At 41.6% G+C, this 14,297-nt stretch overlaps 1 pseudogene; it reads left to right on the top strand.

Moving 5' to 3' along the window:
* Positions 1 to 6,402, top strand: LOC116789016 (annotated as a pseudogene).
* The last annotated feature ends 7,895 nt before the right edge of the window (positions 6,403 to 14,297 follow it).

Here is a 14,297-nt window from a genome sequence, read left to right as displayed (position 1 = left end):
TCAGGAAGTGGGATGTGATTGGGTAGAGGTTCGGGGGGAAGGAGGTGGCTTGGGTACTCAGCTAGCCAATGGGAGAAACGGGAGGATCAAAACCCAATAGGAACACAGGGATTGGGGAGAGACGGGTCAGACGACCAATGGGATTAGGACAGAGGCGGGGCTGGCTCAGTGGGCAGGGCAACATGGCGCTGTCCGGGGAAGCCGCGTGGGTGTTGCGTGGGGGGGAATAACAAAGCTTAAAATGAAACCGTACAATAACAACCGCAAGTCCTAAGCTTAAACTGTAAGTGTCTCTAATTTGTCTAATTCCGGAGGGTTGCCGTCGTGGTGATCCTATTCCCAAAGGTGTTCTTTCCACGTTTCGTAGTTAGGGCTTTCTCCCACAGCTGTCCTTTTTCTATTAAGTTAATGAGCCCATCAAATAATACCAGTTAGGGTATACCTAAAGTGTGCACTACATAGCAGGATGGAGATACTGAGCTGTTCCTGAACAAACTTGCTGCTGCCTTGGGTGCTCAGTTAGATTGCATTGTTTCATCAGGATGTCCTGTGCAGAGAGTGCAGACACAGTGTCCATTGCTTTGGCCCTTTCTTAGCTTTCCAGTTCTTCTCATGTTCTGTTCTCCAAAACTCACCATGGTTATGCCAGACCACCTTGCAAAGCTCTTTTGCCAAGAGTTCTGTTCAAGCCCAAGAGTAGCAAAGTCCATGGTCTTTCTCTCCCTTTAGAGCCCTAAGTGCTGGCATCATTCTGCCTGTGTGACAGGAAACAAAGGACTTACAGTAATTGATATTCAGAAAAAAAATAGCTTACTCAACCTTTGCTTTGCAAATAAATCTTATTTGCCCTGTTTAATATTTACCAGTGGACATTTACTTAATATTAGAAAGCAAATCAAGAATAGGAAAGAAGCGTTGTGAAAGGTCAGTCCAGCACGGTAAGTACCATATTGTACTTTCTTAAAAGTCTTTTAATTTATGTTGTGTTCGATCCCTGCTATTTAATGCACAGTATTTAATTCTGAGATTAATTTATTTTGTACAGTAATTGGAAATTATTTTAGAGTCTGAAAGCATGTTCAGGATGTTTGAAGCAGGATTCATTCAGTGATCTATCTCATAGCTATAGTGACAGGATGACTGGGACATGAAGTCCAAAATGAATACTCAACAGTCAATACCAAGATGCCTAAAGGAGTAAATTTAGTTGTAATGTCAATGTCCTGACTATTCTAGGCTGATGCAGGAATAAAGATAGTTGAATTATTTCTCTGTAGTGTGCTTAAAGACCAGGTGACTTGCAGCTGAGAGGCCAGAAAGATAAATCAAATCTCTCTCAAAAGCAGATTGGGGGAATTATGAAAAGAATGCTTACCAGACCAAAATGAATTACCAGTATTTAGAATGCTTTTTTTCCCAAGTCGATGTTTTTATCCAGAATTTTACACATGCTGAGCACAACTCCCATACTCAGCCCTTCCATAGCTTGTATAGGATGAGTATATAGCTGCTATGAACAATATTCAGACCATCTCTATTTTCCTGCAGGCCACTGGCCACTTCATGGATTTGAGTTTCTGTCATTTGAGATAATTTAGGTGAGGAACTCTATGGAGAACATTATTCTCCTGTATATTTCATGGTTCTTTCCCTGAAAAGGGCAGAAGAGAGACTGTGGGGATGTGTAGAATTTGTTTAAGTCAGTTAAAGGAAGAGAAAATGTCATCAAATTACACATTCACAACAAGGCAGATTCCACTGTAGCATTTACTAAGCTCTTGAGTCTTGGGCTTCACAGCCTTATGGGTAGTTTATGTGCAACAGAAAGAGCCAATAAACTTTCTCAATTTATCCTCAATTTGCTGAAACATTGAAGGTAATATCTTGAAATAATAATATAGGTCTTGAGTCAGAGCTGCTACGAGAGGCAGAAAGACATGAAGTTTAAGGGATGAGCACTGAGGTGGATTTTATTCACAGCTATAACTATCTCTGCAGTGTTTGAAAACTAATGTCATAACAAGACCATGGGTAGTAGAGAAACATATCAGCAAAAGTTGGTCCCTCTGCCAAAGTGCTTACCACATACATGGATGCCCACAGATGAACTCAGTCATGCACCCCAAGGCACTTAGGGAGTGCACTGAGGCCATGCTGGTCAGAGGCAAGAACTACTTCACACATAATACCTCACAAAAGCCTACACAACATTGATTCTTTCCTGGCAATGCCACATTACTATCATTGTTCCTTTGCTCACTGGTCACAAACTAAGAGAAATTACTAGACGTGGACCATCCAGGAGGCCAAGTAGAAGAGTATTTCTAAATAGAAAAGTAATTTTAACAACCGGCATCCGAAACTCATTATCTAGAACACAAAAACATTTTATGTAGGAAAGAAAAAATTCTCTAGATCTAAAAGTTGCTCTGTTCTTTCTTAACAGAACTCTTCAGAAGGACAATGAAGTCTGCATTGTATTTGTGTTTGTTACTTCTTGGACTTCAAGTCCAGGGTCAGCAGCAGGAACAACAAATACCCCATTCCCCAGAAGACCATTCCCAGGCTGAAGGTGAAAACCTGCCTCATGTCAAGATAGCCCCCAGCAACGCTAACTTTGCATTTAGGTTTTACAAGCAGGTCAGAGAGGAGGCAGGCAACAAGAACATTTTCTTCTCTCCTTTGAGCATCTCCACTGCCTTTGCAATGCTGTCCCTGGGGGCCAGATCAAACACACTCAGAGAGCTGCACAAAGGCCTTTTCTTCAACCAGACAGAGATGGAGAAGCAGGAGATACATGAAGGATTTCAGTGTGTCCTCCAGCTGCTGAATGACCCTCATCGAGAAGTCCAGTTGAACATGGGCAATGCCCTGTTCATAGATGATCGACTGAAACTTCTTCAAAAATTTTTGGATGATGTCATACATTTTTATTATTCTGAAGCTATTTCTAGTAACTTTCAAAATCCTCCAGAGGCTATAAAGGAAATCAATGAGTACATAGAAAATAAAACACATGGCAAAATTGTTGATTTAGTTAAGAGTCTTGATCCGAACACCATGATGGTTCTTGTTAACTACATTTTCTTTAAAGGTGAGTGACAAACACGAGTAGCAGTTATACATATAAGCTCTGGAAGTTCTAAGAAAAGTAATTTTTTTCAGATTGTGAACCTATCCTATCATTTAATTTAAAACACATCTTTCTGTTTTTAAATTATATAGCTAAATATTTGAAAGCCAGGTATGATAAATCATTTTCTATATGAGGAAAAAAAAGAAAAAGAAAAAATAAAAGAACTGATTAATATCATGTCAGTTTTAAGCCAGGTTCAGAGCTGAAAATATTCAGAAAGTATGAGCTTGGGAACTTATGATCATATGTTGAAAACCACAGGTTTCTGTACCTTTCAACTGGCTGTGCAAAACATGGTCAAACATGTTTTGCATGGTTGGAGTCCATGAAAAATTTACCATTGCTTTAACAGGCAGAGGCTCATCTCTTTTCTGTGGCAACCCTCAACCTACATTTTCTTGTGTGATTTTTATTAAAACCATTGAAAGGAGGTAAAGTTTCTTTCCAAAGCATCCTTAAACTGAGATAGGCTTGTTGCTGCCTCTGCTGTTCAATTACAACGTTTTAAGCATCAACTAATGCTACATGCCTTTATTAGTCTCTTTTTTGAATTCTCTACTCATTCTTTTATCAAAAGGTTCCTGGGAAAAACCTTTCAGCAATTTGAACACGAGAGATGATGACTTCTTCTTGGGTGCCAGGAATTCTGTTAAAGTCAAAATGATGCATCAAAACAAAGCCTTTAATATTCACAGGGATGAAAATTTGTCTTGCTGGGTAGTAGAAATCCCCTACACAGGAAATGTTACTTAGTTGTTTGTTCTGCCTGATGAAGGGAAAATGAAACAGGTGGAAGATGCTGTGCTGAAAGAAACAGTGTCCAACTGGATGGAATCACTTAAAAAAAGGTAATATTTTAATTGTGGCTTTGCTTAAATATTTAACAGGCCAAAACTACTCATCTGGGAAAGGTGAAGCTTAGGATGTCACAATGAATTGCTAAGCACAGCTTTGAGGAACAAGCATTGCTTAGTTTCTTTAACTCAGGCAAGGAATCATGTGATTTCATAGCTAAAGGCAACCCTCTCCTCAGCCCCCTTAGTCACAGCAGTGAGAGTGCTACCAGTTGTGAGGATCCTGCACATGGGTACATTGCCCTCAGGAACTTGCCCTCAGTAGGAAGAATCTAGTTCAAAAGAAAATACAATTTATTTTTCTCCAGTCTGGATGATACTTTCCAGCCAGTCGCTTTCCTAGACTATCACTCTGTCCCTGCACCACTGATCAGGCTGTGGTTGGTGATATAGGTACCTCAGTTTCTGCTTCTCTAACATGGGATTTATCTCTGTCTTAGGAAGCCAAACCTTAGCTCCACAGGTATTTGGGATAGGTGTATACCTGCCACAGCTACTGTATCAAGGAATCTTGCAATAACAAACTCACATTTTTCATTTATTTTTGAAAAGAGAAATCTACCTGGACCTTCCAAAATTCTCTGTCTCTGGCTCCTATGATGTTAAGAGCTTGTTTGAGAAAATGGGTGTGACAGAGGTGTTCAGTGACCAGGCTGACCTCTCCGGAGTGGCAGAAGAAACCCTTCTGAAGGTTTCCAAAGTAAGTATGCAAACAGAGATGGTATTATGTATATAGCTTTTGTTATCTGAGCACTTCAGAATTTATATGGACAACAGACTTGTGGCACCATGATAACCCCATTTCACAAACAAGAAACGAATATACAGATAAACAAAATTATTTCTCCAGTGTCCTATGGGATATATGCTTTGTGTCCTGAGGGAAGTGATCCTTCCCCTCTATTCTGCACTTGTGAAACTACCTCTGGAGTACTAAACATCCAGTTTGAGGCTCCCCAACATAAGGGACGTGTGGACACATGGGAGTAGAGTGAGTCCATTGGAGGGTGAGTAGGATGGCTATGTGGCTGGAGCACTGGATGTATGAGGAGAGGCTGGGAGTCCTAGTGTTGTTCAGTCAGAAGAAGGGAAGGTGAAGGGGGGGTTCTTAGCACTGGCTGCAGATACCTGTTAGGAGGGTGCAGAGAAGGTGGACACAGTCTTGCAGATGCACAGTGATATGACAAGGGGCAACACACACAGGATAGAAAATAGGACATTCTGATCAGATATGTAAAAAAATTCACCACGAGGGTGATCAAAAACTAGTATGGGTTACTTAGAGAGTCTATGAAATTTCCATCCTTGGAAATATTCAAACCCTGATTGATTAGACCCCGTGTAACGTTATCTAGTGTGAGAGGTGACACAGTGTGGCATTGGTTGCATTGGATGGCCTCTACAGGTCCTTCCAGTATATATTGTTTAATGACTTGGTAATTCCTCATAATGAATAATGTCTTATAACATATGGACATCTAGATTATAGATACAGGACACGTAAACAGAGGAAGGGTAGCAGGGTCTCGAGAGGAAATTTTAGATGTGCTATGGACAATGAAGGAAGAAAGCAGAGGGCTGACCAAAGACAATGAAATAAGATCATGTGAATTCCTAAATATGAATTTGCTATACTTCCCATAGAAAGCCTTGCAAAGTCTTATCTGTGGGCTATGTTACAGAAAGAAAAACTATAAAGCTTATCACTATTGTGCCTTTGCAGAAAGAATTTTTTTTGCATACACAGAAATTGATGCAAAATGAAAACTTTCTTCTGTGTTCAATACTAAGGACAAAATCTTACTCTTAAGAAACAACAGAACAATAAATGTCCTCTATGTTGCTCAGTCTTTGCAAGTAGCCAAGTTTGACTCCAACAGAATGTTGAGGAGAATTCTCCCTGAACTCAGAGCAGACTTTGCTTGTCTTGGAAGGGCTGGACATTAGTATTTTTTTCACACAAGTTCTATATTTATTTCTGGGATTTCTTTTAAAGATTACCTTCTCGCAGTGTTAAGGCAAGCAATTTTTTCCCCAGCTGGTTCCCTCCCTTCTCTACCTACATTATAATCGTTGCTTTCCTTCCAGGCAATTCACAAGGCCGTGGTCGATGTTAGAGAGAATGGCACAGAGGCTTCTGCAGTGACCATGGTAGAAATAGTACCATTCTCTCTACCATTTCCTCCTCCGCTTCACATCACCTTCAACAGGCCCTTCCTGGTGATGATTATTGGCAAAACCACCCACAGCATACTCTTCCTGGGGAAAATTGTGAACCCAACTGCTAGGGAAGACTAGGCCAGAGCACTTGTAGTCCCCAGTGCAGAGAAGAAAGCTTGTGTGCATCCCAGGAACTTCTTTGTAAGATGGGACTAGAATTGATCTGATCCTGAATTAATAAATAAATAAATAAATAGTATGTCAAGTTTTTCTTTACTTAAAAACAGAGAGTTGGGTACAAACATGAGTAGGCCATTTTCACAAAATGACTCAGGCCAAAGAGGCAGCCATGGGATCTTCAACGGACATTTTCCATGCACTTATCACTGCTTTCAGGGGTTTTTGTATGCAAGTACATCTTTCTATTGCTGGCTGAGAAACTCCCAATGCTTCCCATTCCCCATCCTCAGCTCACAAACCCCAAATCGATCCCTTTCAGCTGAAAACCCATCCTTTCCTTCCTTTTCATCCTTTCCTTTTCATCCCAGTAGAAGTCTCCTTCACCTTCCAGGGCTCAATGGCTAAGAAGGGAAATAGAGACATAGACCTATTAAACTTTTCCTCTCCTAGATGGTGGATGCTCCTTGGTAAAGAATAAACATCTTTCTTCCAGCTTGGCAACTGCCCCCTACCAGCTCCAACCCTCGCTCCGTTCCGCATTCCTCCATAGTTGCTCCAGAATAAGGGGCCAGACTTTTCTGGCAGGGCAAGAATTTAGCTTTTGTGTCTATGAAAGTTGAATATAATTATTCAAATTATCATCCTTAATAGTCTTGTGCGTGCAGAGTAAAGCATGGGATCCCTAGGAGAACAGGATTTGGCAAAACCCAAACAGAGGGTTTTGTTTGGGGCTCATGTCTCCATTGTCCACCTGCCAGCTGATCCTGTTCACTTGCTTCAGCAAGCTCAGGCTGATCAGTGCTTCCAAAAGGTTTCTCACCATTAAGCTGATGTTGAGGGTACAGAAAGGTGACTTAGACACCTTCCTGAGTGCTGAGTAGGCAGAAGCCAGTGTTACCAGCAGCACCATGTGATGGAGAGCTGTGTTGCAGTATCAAATTTAATTAATTATTTGGCAATTAAAAATAGAGTAGGATAGTAATAAACAAAGATGATTAAAAACACCTTCCCCCCAACCTGCTTTCTTCTTCCCAGGCTCAATTTCACTCCTAACTCCTTTACTTCCTCTGAATGGCACAGGAAAGGGGGCATGAGGGTTTGGGAATTGCAGTCAGTTTACAAAGCTTCATGTCTGCTGATCATTCCTCCTCCCAGACTTCCCCTGCCTCCAGCATGATGTCCCTTCCATATGCTACAGTCCACGAATGCCTCCAGCATGGGTCTTTCCTACAGGATACAATCTATCACGAGCAGACTGGTCCAGCATGGACTCGTCTCCATGGGGCTGCAGTTCCTGCCAGGACCTCTCTCCAGAGCTGGCTCTCCATAAGCTGCAGCTTCCTTCTGGACCCATCCACTTGCTCTCATGTGGGGACCTCCAGGGCAGCAAGCAGTGTGGGTTTCTGCTCCACCACAGCCCTCCATGGGCTGCGGGGGGACATCCTGACTCACCAGGGTCTTCTCCAGGGGCTGCAGGGGAATCTGTGCTCCAGCACCTGGAGCACCTCCTTCGCTTCCTTCTGCATTGACCTGACTGACTGTGGGGCTGCTTCTCTCACTTGTTTTTTGAGTTCTCCCTCTCAGAGCTGCTGCACAATGTTTTTTCCCTTTTTCTCAAATATGCTTTCCCAGAGGTGCCACCGTCTTGGCTAAGGGGCTCAGGTGTATTCTGTGATGGGTCTGTTAGAGCCATCTGGAACTGGCCCTTTCCAGCACAGGACAGCCCTGACCTCTTCTCACAGAAGACACCCTGCAGCCCCCTCTGGCAGGACCTCTGCACAGACACCCGGTACGCAGAAACCCCATCCTCATATGAGGTTCACTATGGATAATGCAATTTAATGGATGGGTAGAACACTTTGATGGTGCTAATGAACTGCCAGGAGCTCTGTTAGGCTCCCTTCACAGCACCCTCTCAGCATCAAGAGCTGGAGGGCACTCCTCAAACACAGCCTGAGCTGAGTGCCTCTCCCTCCCCCCGCAACCCCACCTCTGAGGTTTCCAGCCTCAGCTCTGCTCTCCTCCCTAAGAAAAGCTGGAATCAAACAATCCCCTGAGCAGGCCTGGGGCTCCCTGACACTGCTGAAGGGCTGTGGCTTCTGCATAGACTGGGTCAGAGCTGCTAAATCCTTTTCCCATTGTGGTTTGGTTTGGGAGAGCCCTGACAGGTCATACGGCTGAGAGAAAACCATAGTGTGTGTATTTGCAGTGAAAGATAATAGAGCCTTTCATGTGAGCAAGCAAAGACCTTTTCCCACTTCTACAGGCAGAAAAAACCCCAACCTCTAGCCAACCTATTCACACAGACCTAAAGACTTGCTTAATGAAAAATATTTTCTTTATAATCAACCCCTTGTCTCCAGAGTTTAAAGACAGAAACCCAGCAATGCTCCATGGAAAATCTGAGTCACCTATACCTGTCTAGCTCATTTTGTCTCTCAGGAAAATAAAATCAATTGTTTCAGCACTGCTTGAAGGGGCAAACGTCTGCTGTTGGAGCCAAGCCAAGGATTTCAGCATTGCACAGCACGTTGTAGCACAAACTACAAGTCTTTTCATCCACATCTACTAATACAGCTTGCCCAGTCACTGCTTCCCTGCTTTGGGAGTGGTGAGATTTAGGGGAGCAGTTAACTGTGTGCTACTTGGGACATGTTAGAGGGAAGGCAAGAATAAGAGTAAATAGGAAACTGTTCATACTGCCTCATTGCTTTCCCCCTGCTCTGCCCAATTCTGGAAAATGAAACCCAGGAACAACTCCAGTTTTACTGTTTAGTAATAAGTATCTGAAATAGAAACCTTTGTAAAAATTCTTAATTATTTCTTTATCAGAACGGTGAGATTTTCTTATGGAAAATAGTGCAAGTTTGCTCAGTGCCTAAAAGCAGTTCTTTGAGGGTAGAAAAATTATTTCGGCTGAGATGGTGAGTCCTAGCTATGCTTTTGTAACTTCCCTGCAACTGCAAATAAGAACAATCACTCAAAAAAAAAGTTTTAAAAGGCAGACCAGTGATTTCTCAAATAAGCAGTTAAATTCAAAGACTTTATTGGAGATTTATATGGGTTTTGGAAAGGGGTTTAAAGAGTTGGAAGAGAACAGGACTGTTGAGCTGATTTGCTCAGTAATTTTAGCTCCATGGTGGAGCTAGGGGGAGTATAGCAAGAACATGATGATTTAACAGAAAAAGTGAAAGGTTTACAGATGTTTGGAAAGTCTGCCATAAAACCAAAGGCAGCACAGTGGCCCAGTTGTAGATATCCTGAATCACCTCTGGCTGAAACTGAAATTCTACCAAGAGGAAAACAAATCACCCTGGGCCAAGATAACACCAGCAGACTGCTGAGCCTTCATGTTTTCTGGAGTAAAATCTCTCTGAATAAGACAAGGAACCCTTGGCCACACTCCAACATCCCGATGCTCCTCACACTTAAGACATACTGACGCAAGGGAAAGAAAACTTGGAGCCAGCACATAGAGTGGACTGCCCGTGTGTTGTACCCCTGTGTTATCAGGGGATAACTAGCCTTGCCTTGTCCTCCACCAGAATAGCACCTGCAGGTAACTAGCTAAAATCTCAAGGATAGGGATTTTGATCCTTGATGATTTCCTTTGTTAACTGAAACAGTAGCATCTACCCCTACTGTACTGGAATACTGGGCATACAGCATCTGTAAGCACACTGACAATTAAAACTAGACTGCATTACCTTTCCAAGCTTTTGCCTCCATTTTGCATAGATTTTGACAGCCAGGTCTCTCTATGCCTTCATTAATCATCTGTCTCTGCTACTTTTCATGTCAAGGCCCTAGCTGAGAAGGCATTTCTGCAGTGCTCAGAGGCAGCAATGCTGTTGCTGAAGTCACAGGAAACCTGACCCAGCACTACATACAGTCAGCCATAAGTGGGGATGGAGATTATCTGAGCAGTGCTTATGTTTTGTATTTCCAAACAGTCTGACCTGAAATCCAGCACTTTTATGGTTTTTTAGAAGCAACAGGGAATGTTGTAAACAGCAAACTGTCATATTTGAAAAGCAACATATTGCACTTGAAACTGTGCCCTGTGAACTCTCTTGATTTATCTGAAATGCACCTATTGAAATAATAACCATAAATAGCCCCAAATCAGAAAGAGTCTGAAAAAACCCACCATGATTTGCCCTTGGCTAACATAAAATCATGTGTTAAAAGTGTATTACAACAGCTTGTTAGGTTGGAGTCCTTTTCTGTTCTGGGTCTCTCAAGTCCCTCTCTTCTGCAGGGTTGCAGTACCTCCCAGTTTGCTGAGGTATCTCCTTCATAACTGCCTTGCAAGGAAGGAATTGCATCTGGGGATCTCAGGTCCATGTGCATTAAAGGAATTTCATAAGACTGTGGAAAAGACCAATGCACTTGACTTCCTTACTTGGAGAACCAGGTACTGCTACCCCACTTGGCATGTGTTATTTCCAGTAACACCTGGAACTCCTTGGTGGTTGAGAATTCAAGCAAAGAATTTCTCGTGAGCCCTTGGGAAAACTTCTGGCTTAGCCAATAGCTATTATATGCACAGTCAAGTGGATTTTCTTGCCAGCTATATTTCTTTGAAGATGTGCCAGTACAGGCAGTGCTGGGGCAGCTTGTGTCAAAGGGACACATTAGGTTTTTAGTCTTTTAAAACTGTAGCTCCTTCTAGCTCTGTTAATGTTTTCCATGAAACTTGTTAGTCCTCATTTGTGAATCTGTGAGCCTTTAGGCAAGTACATCACATTTACATTAAAATTTTGCATGCCTACGTGCTGTGTGGAAGTCAGTGGGAGCTATAGATATGTATTGATTGTCTGTACTGCAGATAGCATTTAAATAATGCACTGAAAAAGGAAATAGAAATCCACAACTTCTGTCTGATGTAGGAATACAGCCACTCTTTCCAAATCTCTGCAGGGTCTGTGACATTCAGTCACGTACAGTGCATTTACATTGCCCTTTGTTCAACTCTCATTCAAGAACAAAGTGCCCAAAACTGAGCACTATCTATTCTCTTCTCTGAGAGACAGTCTGCAATCCTGGACATTCACCTTAAGACCAAAACAAATCTATAGCTGTACTTTTGTAAATGTGTTGTGAAAGTTCAGAAAGTGGTCAAGCTGACCCTGATGAAGCAGTTCAGATGGAAGAATCAGGTTCCTCCCCAAAACAGCAGATGGCAGTAGGTCAAGCTTGAGATGCAGATTTCCCAGTGTCCCTGCTACCCCACCTACAACCCTGCTGAGGCCCACATGTGCATATGGATGTGAAAGTGAGAAAGCAGTATCAGGATTCCTTCTCCTTGACAGAACCAGTTTCGAACAATTTAATTTTCCATCTTGCAAGCTGTTTGGTGTAGAGGATTTTTCATAATCTGGGAGGGTTGTAAATGGAAAGTAAGTTGTGTGAAAGTCCTCTCATAACTTTTAAATTAGTTGGATGATATCAACAATTCCAAACTAAAAAAAAAAAACACCAACCAGCTATCTTAAATAAAAACTCTGAATGCCCGTCACTTTTCCATCTTCATCCCTATCTCTTGCATTCCCTGTGCTATTACAGAAGGAAAATAAATTAAATATAAGCTAAACATTGGCCAGCTCTCTGACTCCGCCATCGAACCACATGTTGTAAGGGTCGAGGGCAAGAATTCTCAGTTGCACCAAAGAAATAGAGGGTTTATTAATTTCCTTGTATATCCAAAAATGAGACAGTTTGATCTGGAGCTGATCTGAAACATATGCAAGGGCCTCAGCAAAATGGCAGAAACAGCTTAGAAAAGCAATTCAGAAAACTAGAATTCCTAAAACTGCAGACTTAAAGAAAATCAGTTTCTATGCGTTTCACCAGAAATACTGTTAGCCAGTAAAACTTTCAAAGCACCACTAGTTATGAGTACTACTTGGTGAATCCAGCCATTTGGTTACAGGGTAAATATGCCATTGCAGAAATAAGATTTCTGTGGTCAAAAAAAAAAAAATCAAAACAAACCCAGCTAAACGAGATTCATTGAATATTTCCTAATGATTCCTCTTTTGCTTCTTTTAGCTTCATTTTCCACTGTTTCTCAAAAGCCTTGTGAACAAAGAATTTCATTATAAAATGACCCAGGATCATGCCAAAATATCAGTTAAAGCCCAAACGAGGACCAAACTGAGTAAATACTATAGTGAGCCTCACAAGCACTGACTGCCTGCCTGCCTGGGTGGTGAAATCCCATAGACATAGTAAATCTCTTTTTGTTTATCTTACAGAAATGAAAATGAAGGAGGAATAGAAGGTCCATTGGAATGACATGCTATGAAAACCCAGAAAAAAAATTCATTGGAGTACAAATTTTTATTGGTTGCTATGTTTACATGCACTTGAGGCCAGAAGAGTACAGAAACAAATGCCTTGACAATACAAGTGTACTCTGGTCTCTTGCTTTTCAGACAATACTACATGGGCAATACATTTCTCATTCTCCTTGGAAAAGCCCCTTTTGCCTCTAAAGGTCTACCGTGAAAGGGGGAAGTGCTCCTTCCCTAGTTTTGCTTGAAGCTGAATGGCATATATGGAATGGAAGCCTTTTCTTCCCAGGATATTTCTGCTTGTGGGCTGTGATGTCAAGGTTTACAATTCCCTCAAAGGTGATAACTTCAGCATCTTGCACAACTGGTGGGAAGGAGCAGAGTGAATCATTCTTTTAGCATTTCCCCCAGAGTGGTCATGTGGAATCAGTGGTCATTATACCCCATGTCATGGTCATGTGGTCATCATACCCCAAATGAAATAAGACCATTTCCCTCCCTTCTTACTGGAGCAGAGCCTGCTAATTGATACTCCAGTATGGAAAACTATAACTCCCCCTACTTAGCTCCTTCAACACTATAAGGAGTAGTTTAATTGTGAAATAGTATTTTTCAGGTGTTTTATGCTCAAGAGAGACTTTAAAGGAGTAATTAGGGAGAGTATCTTAAAATAAGTTTATGAGTCAGTGAATAGGGAGTGAAAAATATTTTTCTGGCAGTACAAATGAAAATTATCACAAAAGTTGAATAAAAAACGGGATTTGACTTCTTCATACCAAATAGATGATAGAAAAGGTCAGAATTTACAAAGAGCTTGGAAACAAAAGAGAAGGAATTACCAGTGCAGTAATAACAAAGAAAAGCCAGTGAAATCTTCAAAGAGTCAAAGTCTTGGGTCTGAGTGAGGAAGCCCAGAGAAAAGAAATATGTGCCCCCTGCATTCTATTGATTTATTCATTTACACAACAGCCTGGCTGCTGCTCCAAATGGTAATGCCAGCTCGGGCTCCAACTGGGTTGACACAGGCACACAAAGGTTATCAAAACAGTTGGTGTATTAACATAGTGGTCAGACTTGGAAACCACAAACCTGTGTGCAGGCAGACATTCACCCAAGCAGATTTAGGTCACATTTTTAAGACAGTTGAATTCTCAATTATTCATTCACATGGACACCCAGTTTCCCAGTCCCATACTGAGGTCACTCTAATTAACCACTCTGTGTTCTTCTAACTGAGTATCTGGTCTTCCTGAGCTGGACTTCAAGAGTTTTTATGAAACCTTGCACATAGGTGCACAAGGTTTTTACTAAACCTTGCTCTCTGTGAACTCTGGGCTGTTTCCTTGAACTCTTCATCACGCTGAGCCTTACAAGATATAGGGATCAAAATTCTTAGGGATGTTTTAGAGTGGACATAGTCAGCCTAAACAACTCTGGCAATATTCAGGGTACTAAAAATCTCATTTACAAGTATACCACTTAAAGGCTTCCTATTTAGCCTTAACCAAAGAGCATCTCATCATGACACCACATTGCTAACTTTGGTCTAAAGTTTTAATTAATCTTAGAGCCATAAACTAGGAAAATTTGTTCAACACTCAAATATTAAATAAACTAAAATAGACATGATTTGCTGTTTATGATCAACATAGTGTCTGTCATTAAGTT

This window comes from Chiroxiphia lanceolata, chromosome 6 (genome assembly GCF_009829145.1).
Source record: "Chiroxiphia lanceolata isolate bChiLan1 chromosome 6, bChiLan1.pri, whole genome shotgun sequence".
NCBI lineage: Eukaryota > Metazoa > Chordata > Aves > Passeriformes > Pipridae > Chiroxiphia > Chiroxiphia lanceolata.
Note: the sequence above shows the minus strand (reverse complement) of the source record. Positions and strands in the feature narration are given on the sequence as shown.